Here is an 8743-nt window from a genome sequence, read left to right on the forward strand (position 1 = left end):
TTAGTTTTATTTTGCTCTTTTCTTTTTTTCAACAAATTGTAAAAGAACGCTTTTCTTTGTGTCTTTTTGTTTTTGGGTTACTCATTTGGCTTCTTGCTAGACAACAAGGGGGGGTAATTGTGGTTCATTTTGCTCAGTTTATCCTATTTTAAACTATTGGTTTCTGTTACATTTGAATTGCTTTTCACAGGGGGAGTCATGCTATAATTTTTTGATCCTTGTTAATTTGTGATAATTTTCGCAGGGGGAGCAATCCATTGCTATTTTGCTATTTGATCTAACTTGTCTTGTCTTGCAGGATCTTTTCAAAATAAACACTTAAAATATTCTTGTCTATCAAGTTGCCAAAGGGGGAGATTGTAAAATCCTTTTTTGGCTAAACTTTAATTTAGACAAAATATTTTAATTGTTTAAAGAAAAATCAGTAGCATATCTCCATATTGATTTTCAGTTTTATTGACAAATATTTTCAGCTGGTTTTGTAATGTGAAAAGATCTTTAAGTGTGAATATATTTTGTTGCCTTATTTATCTCAAATAATTATTTTTTGGTAAAAATATATTGTGCAAATATCTTGAGATTATTTTCAGGGATTATATGAGATTATGTCTATTCTGGAAATAAAGAAGGTGTCGAAAATGAATATGGTCAAAAGAAATGACCATATTTGTTCTGCCAGATAAAACTGATTACGTTGTTGACTCATCAGTTTCCTTTTCTGCCGACACAGAATCCATCTGGCTGGCAGTTTTCCTAAATCAAAGGAATTCGCAAATTGATTTCAAAGATACTAGATTATGATGGCCTTGGACGATTTCCCTGCCTATAAATACCTTGCCAAGGCCTTTGGAATTTTCACCTCTTCCATTTTGAATATTTGTAAACGTTATGCTATTTTGAAGAGTGTGTTTATTTGTAGAGATTAAGTTTGTTCACCTTAATCTTTGTGAGTGTGCTGAGTGTACTTGTGGATATCTATCTAGTCTATTGTAATCAGATAGTGTCTATTGTGAACGTGTTCGTAAGGATCTTCGGGAGAGGATTCGATCTAAGTCTCACTTCGGGAGGAAGTGTGCACTCGCTGTTCTTTGAAGGGAGTTCAAGAGAACCAGCGTTTCATCAAACCAAATTCGTAGAGAAGAGTACAACAAGATTGCGACAATAGTTTAAGAGGGAGTCTTACATTGTTTAAGTCAATGCTTTTGTACACTTTGTTTCTTTACTAATTGGTTTTTTCTCTGGGCGTGGCCCCAAGGAGTAGGATATCCGAAAGGGTTTCTGAACCTTGTAAAAATTCGCTGTGTTCTTTAATTTTTGCACTGTCTAATTTTTATGTTCAGTTCTGTCGTGACAAGTTCGGATTATGTCCCGACAGAACCGTTTTCTGTCTAAACAACTAATTACCATTCCGCATTTTAATTAATTCATTGTTTAATTAATCTAGTAATTAATAAAAACGGAATTTCAGAAACTATAGCAAAATTTCTACTCACTTTCTTCTCATAATTTCTTCTTATAATTTTGTGAGAATCATGAGCATAATTGCCTAATCTTCCTAGGAAGGTTAGAGATGATTCCATATGCTATTGATGTTATTTTGCTACTTTGATTTACTATGTTTTTAATATAATACATTTGAGTTGTTTATGATCTTTCATCATCATCTTTATTTTGTTATCTTTATTTACTTGTGCTAATAGTATATAGGATTAGTCATGCTCTTTCTATGTGCTTATAATTAGTAAAAGTAATATTGATACATGATTTTATGTCTAATCTTCTATTGTATTATTGCCCTTGGATATTTTGTCATTTTTAGATTTTTCATAAGATTAACATTGTGCTCCAAAAGTAAATAACTTTATAACTCAAATGGACTTTTGTTAGAAAAGAATATGGACTTTAATGTTAGATTTTCCAAGTAAATGTTGGGATGTGAACTATTTACTTGTGTAGTTTTGTAAATCAATTAACTAAGTAACTAAACAAGCATATGGATGATTCTTGAAACCTTTTTACTTTTCAACTCTTGATTACATCTTATTTTTTATTTCACTTGACTTGTCTCATTTCATCATTTCACCAAAAAGACAACAACAAAAATCCCAAATCTATTTTCATTTTAATTTTCATTTCCATTCCTATTTATTTCATGTTACTAACTTTTTGTGTTAGTTTTCTACTAATCTTTTGGTTTTAGGTTACCTCCTTGTGGATCGACCGCTCGGCTTTTACTACAACTACCGCTTAGTGAATGTCACATTTTGGGCGTTAAACAAGGAGAAATATCTTTTGGTTGAAGTAGAATATGTGTTAGCATCCTATGAAACATAATAATTTTTCAAGATAATGTGTATATTATACTATATATATGTGTGCATTTAAGTTCACAATATTGTAAAATGAAGAAGAAATATAAAAAAAAAATTAATATATATAATAATGTGGTGCAGTGTGGTTTGAACCGCATTTATAAAATTTATAATCGCAAACTGTACCGCACCACATAGTTTGGAAAAATACAAACCGAACCGCACTACGAAGGGTTCCAAAAAGAAAATTGTAGTGCGGTGTGGTGCATTGTCGGCGGTTTAATGAACATCCCTACTTCCCGCTGCCCATACATTGAATACAAGAGGTATTAATGTTAGTCTAAGGTGTTTAAGATATGGAGATCCTACAGATGTTATCTCTCATGCAGTATTTGATTGTCCTTTCTCTGCATCATGTTGGCGCCATTCACCATAGGGGGATGTGAACTATTTACTTGTGTAGTTTTGTAAATCAATTAACTAAGTAACTAAACAAGCATATGGATGATTCTTGAAACCTTTTTACTTTTCAACTCTTGATTACATCTTATTTTTTATTTCACTTGACTTGTCTCATTTCATCATTTCACCAAAAAGACAACAACAAAAATCCCAAATCTATTTCCATTTTAATTTTCATTTCCATTCCTATTTATTTCATGTTACTAACTTTTTGTGTTAGTTTTCTACTAATCTTTTGGTTTTAGGTTACCTCCTTGTGGATCGACCGCTCGGCTTTTACTACAACTACCGCTTAGTGAATGTCACATTTTGGGCGTTAAACAAGGAGAAATATCTTTTGGTTGAAGTAGAATATGTGTTAGCATCCTATGAAACATAATAATTTTTCAAGATAATGTGTATATTATACTATATATGTGTGTGCATTTAAGTTCACAATATTGTAAAATGAAGAAGAAATATAAAAAAAAATTAATATATATAATAATGTGGTGCAGTGTGGTTTGAACCGCATTTATAAAATTTATAATCGCAAACTGTACCGCACCACATAGTTTGGAAAAATACAAACCGAACCGCACTACGAAGGGTTCCAAAAAGAAAATTGTAGTGCGGTGTGGTGCATTGTCGGCGGTTTAATGAACATCCCTACTTCCCGCTGCCCATACATTGAATACAAGAGGTATTAATGTTAGTCTAAGGTGTTTAAGATATGGAGATCCTACAGATGCTATCTCTCATGCAGTATTTGATTGTCCTTTCTCTGCATCATGTTGGCGCCATTCACCATAGGGGGATAAGATAGAGGAATGGACAAGGGCTAAAGTTGAAGAAGTAGTGTCCACAAGATTATTCCAACTTGCCAAGCTTGACATTGAGGCATGTATTTGTGTAATGTGGATGATTTGGTTTGAAAGGAATAGAGCACGACATGGAGAGGCGGTCCGAGACACTCTTAAAGTGTGTGATGCAGCTTGGTTTTCTCTGTCTAAATACCAGGAAAGTTCTACGTGCCTCATGTTGGACTAATGCAGTGCCGGAGAAATCCACCACTAGTAGTGTTTGGAAACTGTTTGAATTTACAAAGCTAAAAATGAATGTTGATGTTGCACTTAGCATTAAACATGGATTGTTGGGGTTTGGGGCGGTTATCCAAGACGATAGGGGACACCTAGTATGCTGCTTTACGCACTAGGTATACTCGAGCCAACCACCCCTCACCGCTGAGTTGATGGAAATCTTGAAAGCTCTTAAATGGTGTCACAGAGAGCAACTCACTATTCATTCATTGGAAAACGACTACCATAATGCTATTGGGGCTATTCGACACTATGGAAATGGTTTTGTAGATGATATTATTGTTGGGGATATCCAACATTATATGTACCTTTGTCAAGTTGGCTCATGTTACTTTGTTTCCCGTGAGGGGAAACAAAGTGGTCCATTCTTTGGCAAAACTTAGTCTACAAGACAATTATTATCGTTTATCTCATGATGTAATTGAACGATGTATTGCTCACCAAATTGGTGAGGATCATTGATTCATTTGAACAAATGAAACTCTTCTTTGAAAAAAATTGATTATCATGGTAATTTTAATTAGAGTTTTAGGGAATCTCCATTCGTAATACAAAATATCTCATTAAATATAAAATAATAATCCCCCTTTATTTGTTCGCTGAATTTATTTTTATATTTTATAAATTTTTAAAATGAAAATTTACATAATACACTTAATTTCGCTAAAAAATTACATTTTTACGGACTAGTAAAGTTTTTTTTTTCAATTTTACGTTTTAAAGGAAATTTTTACATTTTTATAGTTTTGCCTATTTTTCTTATTTTGTGTTGTTTGTTTTTAGTTGTTTTTGTGTGTGTGTGTTTAGTTGTTTAGGTTTGAATAATTATCATTTTTGTCCCCCAAACTTATGATACTACCAGATCGTGCCCCCTAAAATATACAGCATGTTAAAAATTTCCCCTAAACTTCCCAATTTACAAAAACATAGTCCTTTAGTTAGCTTTCATTCTATTTTTCTATTGAAAATAATGCCACATCAATCCCATGTGTAGAAAAATAGCATTTTTGTCTCTTGAACTTTGATTACTACAAAATTGTGCCACCTTTTATTGAAAAAAATAATTTAAAATTAAAAAATATATATTTTTTTAGTTAATTTTTATAAATATAATTAAAATATTAATTGAAATCTTAAAAAATTAAATAAAAATCATTTAAACTCTAATAAAATCTTTAAAATTCACTCTATATTTAAAAAAGACAAATATATAATTAAAATTCACTCTAGATATTAAAAAAATAAATATGATTGAAATAAACAAATTAAATATAAATAAAATTTTAATTAATTCAATAGACCCATATTAGAAACCTATTTATTTTTGTTATAAATTAAAAAGACACGATTACTTCATGTTCGGTTTTGAGTTGCACGGCTCCAATCGTTTTATGTTCTTATAATTTTTATTTTCTTTTATTTTTTTTAAAAGAAATAAGATACGTATAATGTGATTTTGAATTTGAATGCATATTTAGGTTTTAGTTTCATTTAAATTTGAATTTTTATAAATTAAATTATTATAAATTCGAACTAATACTAAGATTTTTTTCTAAGATTTAACTTTTTTTTCTTTTTAATGTTAATTTTTTAATTTTATTTTCATTTTAATTTTGAATTTTTTTTAAAATTTATTAGTTTTGAATTAATTTTTAAATAATTAATAAAAAAAATATATTTTTTAAAAAATTAATTAATTTTTCTAATAAAAAGGGACACGATTTGGTAATTGTCAAAGTTCAGGGGACAAAAATACTAATTTATCAAAATTTACAATGAGATATTTAAATGAAAAAATGACAAACCTAAGGTAGTATTTTTAAAAATAAAAAATAAAAAACAGTAAAAATTTTAAAAATAAAAAACAAAAAAAGTAGTATATTTATGGAAAAAAAAAACCATTTTTTAAAATAGCTCACTTGATTCTTGAATTAAAATTATTTAATTAAAGTTTGTAAATATATATACTTTTTTTTGGATGAAATATATATACTTTTAATCTAACAATAATTCGCATTTTTTAAGCGGCCCTCATTTTTCTCTTCAAATGAAGAAAAAAAAAATAATTTTGCCAAAAAACGCTGATTATGTTTTTGTTATAAATTAAAACTTTGGAGTAAATTAGCACTGAGTTGAGATGGCCGAGTTGGTCTAAGGCGCCAGATTAAGGTTCTGGTCCGAAAGGGCGTGGGTTCAAATCCCACTCTCAACAGATTCGTTTTTTATTTTTCCAATTCAAATCTCTTGCTTTAATTTAAACAAAAAATGCTTGGAATCATAAAATTGAAATTAGTTAAAAAAGACTATAGTCCATAGTCCGACATGTCAAGCTTAGCTCCAATAGCATCAACATATCTTGCAAATGAGATGAGCCAAATATAGGCTAATCATTCTGAGTTCAATGAACTCGTTACAATGACATAGAACTAGAAAATATCAGATTTATACTCTCGACATAAATATAGAAAGATGAATTGCATTATAAACATCAAACAAATAAGTGACGATTTTCCATAAACCAAATCGGCAACACTACCTGTTATCCAATCGATGACGTGGCAATAGAGGTGACAAGTGGTAGTACATGGTCTGTAAAAGACACATTAATAGGTCATTGAAGAATTTTGACTGGCTTAAGAAGTGTCATGACTGACCAGGCATGACCTTGTCTTACCAGTCATGTGTTTGTCTGCCCAGGAATGACCATGTCTGACCAGTCATGACCTGTCTGCCCAGCCAAGTGCGTGTCTGCCCAGTCAAGTGCGTGGCTGCCCAGTGAAGGTATGTTCGACCAGATAGAGGAGGACTACGTTAAGATTCCCAGAAACGGCTTCAACAAGAATCGATCTTGGTATACACGGAAATCTCTCATTTATCCCACAAATTTAGTGTACTGTTACATTTTGATTATTGTTGTAATTTAAATATAATGAGAATAATAAAATATCCCGATTATGGGGATATCATCTGTACGATCCTAAGCCTATAAATACAAGACTTATGACATCATAAAGATGACTTTTTGACTTTTGAACTTTTGATCCGAATTTTCTAGAGAGAGAATACTTGTATTTGAGAGGATTCTTGTATTCTTGTAATCTGCACTAAAGAAACTCAGTTGACTCAGATTCATCTGATCTTGAGTGCAGATCTATAATCACAACTCTAAGTGGATTATACTATTATCAACACATTGGGGCTGAACCACTATAAAAATCGTCTGTGTTATTTATTTTCTCTTGAAGGTTTTATCGTTTTTGACGTCTACACGTTGTTGGCCAAAAACACGGTCAACACTACCCAAAGGTCCATGACTAAAAATGATCTAAAACAGTGTTTGATTTATTGCTCTATGAGAACTCATTATACATATTTATCATGAATTATACATAGATTTAGCAAAAATCCAAAAAAATGATGTCATCAATTTAAACTACACTGCCTCTTTTCCACGAAAAAAGAAAAAAATTACAATGCTTCTTATCTTTCCAACAAGAACATCTTTAATGGAATGTCAAATTGGTGATGCATTGTTTAAATATAGTTCATTTTACAAAAAAAATTGCTTCATTGGTATGCCAAAAGTTGTGACAAATTTGACACATTAAAAATTGTGCCAAATTTGACACACATTATAGTATGATACATATTTTACATGACTATAAATGGTATATTTTTTTATTTACTTTTATGTCATGTTTATTATTTTAGTATTATTTTTAATAATTACCATTAAATACTAGACTTTTTACATTATTATTTTTTTATTATCTTTAACTATTAACAATAAAATATAAAGAGAAATTATTATTTTTTGTATATATTCAATAAATATCAAATGAGCATTAATTTTTGCATCAACTTTTACAATATTTGTTCGGATTTTATGCTCCTCCACTCCAACCGAGACAAAAGCTTCTCCTCCACAGCAACCATGGGTATTCTCCTCCACAACAACTATGGGTATTCCAGCCTGAGCAGCTGAAGAAAATGAGATCCAACAAAAAAATGCAACCAAAAGAAAATTGAAATTGCACAAACCAAACAACATTAGAAACAATGGGTATTCTGTAATCTTTAATTTAAAATTGTTTTAGTTTTTCTTCTCTTCTTCAATTTTTCTTAACTTTTTAGAATCTCTTTAATGGTTCAATTTTCCTTTCAGATTCTACAAAGAAATTTGCAAAAATGATCTAATATATAAATTTAGGAGGTGCTACAGTCCATTTATAGGTACTATATTGTTATTTAAATTAAAATTGAGCAACCAAAATTAATTGCTCTATTTTAATGTCAGAATCTCACTTGAATTCAGAGGTAATTTCTTTTGAAAGTTTGTGGGTTTTACTTGTTTGTTGCATTTTTGGGTTGCACTATGTTAGATAGCTATATTTTCTTCTTTGTTTTGATTAATTGGAAGTTTATGATGCTCTGTTCTTACTGATGTGTCGTTTTTTTTTTTTACATTTCAGGTTGCATTTAGTTGCTAATGGTTGTTTAGAATATAGTAGTGAATTATAATCAACTAAAATATAGTTTCAGCAAAAGGTAAGTTGCATATAAGAAAATTGAAAGTTGAATTAAGCTGCAAAGAACTCTATTTATTATTTATATAATCTTAGAGTTTCTATTTCAATTATACAGTTCCATTTTCATTCGAGCCAACAACACAATGTGAGCTCTATTTGCAATTAGAAATTGCTCCCATCATATCCAAATCAACAAGCTAATCACACTTGTCCAATCCTGTAAATTCCAGTTGAAAATACAAAAGATCCATCAAATCTAGGTGGCATTAAGTCCCAGTTAGCAAAGGTAGGTTGCTTAACATGATTAATTTTGAATAATTAGTTTTTTAAGTTGCTATATGTTGCATTTGGTTGCATGGGG

At 30.3% G+C, this 8743-nt stretch overlaps 1 non-coding gene across 1 annotated transcript; it reads left to right on the top strand.

Annotated features, from left to right (window-relative positions):
- The first annotated feature begins 5984 nt into the window (after nucleotides 1–5984).
- Nucleotides 5985–6065, top strand: TRNAL-AAG (transfer RNA leucine (anticodon AAG)). The gene has a single exon. It is a non-coding gene; the product is annotated as a tRNA-Leu (tRNA).
- Nucleotides 6066–8743: the final 2678 nt, after the last annotated feature.

This window comes from Humulus lupulus, chromosome 4 (genome assembly GCF_963169125.1).
Source record: "Humulus lupulus chromosome 4, drHumLupu1.1, whole genome shotgun sequence".
In the NCBI taxonomy this organism is placed as follows: Eukaryota; Viridiplantae; Streptophyta; class Magnoliopsida; order Rosales; family Cannabaceae; genus Humulus; species Humulus lupulus.